The sequence below is a fragment of the Trachymyrmex cornetzi genome, unplaced genomic scaffold, assembly GCF_001594075.2.
Source record: "Trachymyrmex cornetzi isolate Tcor2-1 unplaced genomic scaffold, Tcor1.1 scaffold526, whole genome shotgun sequence".
Classification (NCBI taxonomy): domain Eukaryota; kingdom Metazoa; phylum Arthropoda; class Insecta; order Hymenoptera; family Formicidae; genus Trachymyrmex; species Trachymyrmex cornetzi.
The window spans coordinates 162,028-163,783 of record NW_017299835.1 but is presented as its reverse complement, the minus strand read 5'-3'; the positions used below and the strand labels follow the sequence as shown (position 1 = coordinate 163,783).

Below are 1,756 nucleotides of genomic sequence, written 5' to 3'. Positions count from 1 at the left end.
TCCAAATACGCCGAGCGCTGGATACGCGAAGTCAAGATTATCATGATCTGAAACTTTCAATAACGGAATTAACACCATGTATTTCCTTCAATTGAAAATAAATTATTTGATACCGGGTTCCTGTCTGTCGAGATAAGGCGCTAACCTATCTGTATGAACAATCTTATTTTTATGTCTATCTGTCTTACGAACACAATACACTACATCACTAAGTTTTTTCACGATACGATATGAGCCCTCCCAACTGCTTTGAAATTTCAGAGTCCTGCCCTTGATTCTTTGAGGATTATACAGCCAAACTTTCTGCTCATTATCAAAATGGATTTGCCTGGCCTTTCGATCATACCAGGTCTTTGTCTGAGAGGATTTAATATCTATTCGCTTCCGTACTTTTTCATGAATACCACGCAATTGATGCCTAATTTTATTCAAATAATTCCCAGACGAAAAATCTGTTTCCTCAACAACAGAAAGACATCCACGTAAGTGGATATAAATCTATCGGTAATCGAAGATCTCGAGCGAAATATAATTCGGCTGGTGAAATCCCTGTGGTTTCATGCTTCGAAGTCCTATAGGCTAATAAAAACATAGGGATCCAACAATCCCAATCCTTTTGATTTTCAGCAATATATTTTGCTAAAAAGTTTGCAATCGTTTGGTGTTGGCGCTCTACCTGTCCGTCTGATTGAGGATGAAGAGCGGTAGTTCTAGTTTTCCTAATTCCTAGCAGACTCATTAATTCCTGAAAAATTTTTGCCTCAAAATTCTTGCCTTGATCCGTATGAATTTCTAACGGAACCCCATGTCTTGAAATAAACTGATTCAAGAAGATTTCTGAAATGGTTTTAGCTCGAATATTTTTTAACGGAAAAGCCTCCACCCATTTCGTAAAACAATCTGTTATCACGAGCAGATATTTATTCCCTGCTGAAGACACTGGAAGAGGACCAAGAATGTCCATTTGCACTCTCTCCAATGGTCCACCGACATTGAAGATCTGTAATGGAGATTTTCCTTTTCCCGAAGGACCTTTTCTCGCAACACAAACTCTACATGTCCTACACCAATCTTCTACATCCTGTTTACACGTTGCCCAATAAAATCCCTTACGAAGTTTTTCTAAAGTTTTATTGATACCAAAATGACCTCCAGTAGCCAAATCATGAATTTCCTTCAAAATTGGTGTTATTTGATTTCTGGGCACAATCAATTGCAACAAAGATTTCTTTAAATTCGGAGCCTCCCATTTTTTATAAAGAATACCATCCTTCACCTCAAGAGAATCCCAATAAGTCCAATAAATTTTTGTGGAAACGCTCTTTGACGTAATCTCTGACCACAGAGGACGCCTTCCAATTTCTTTTCCAAGAAGAATAATCGAAATATCCGAATCTTCTAATTGTCCTTTGCGCCAATCTCTAGAAGTTTCTTCAAATAGCACTATACGAGCAACAGAATTCTCCCATTTAGAAGCCTCTTTAATCTTTATTCGTGCACAATATTGACAATCAGCTTCCTCGCAAGGACGTCGGGAAAGTCCGTCTGCATTTTTATGAAAAGAACCCTTCCGATGCAATACTTTGAAATCATATTGTTGTAACCTCTCCATCCATCGAGCTAATTGCCCTTCTAATTCCTTGAAAGACAAAAACCATTTTAGTGAAACATGGTCCGTTCGGACAAGAAACCTATTTCCATATAAATAATGATGAAAAAATTTCACGTCCTCGACAATTAACAATAATTCACGGCG

General features: G+C 37.8%; 1 protein-coding gene across 1 annotated transcript in view; it reads left to right on the top strand.

Moving 5' to 3' along the window:
• The window catches only part of LOC108765765 (lachesin), an 86,305-nt gene that overhangs the window by 41,248 nt on the left and 43,301 nt on the right, over positions 1-1,756 (top strand). The gene's annotated exons all lie outside the window — the stretch shown is intronic.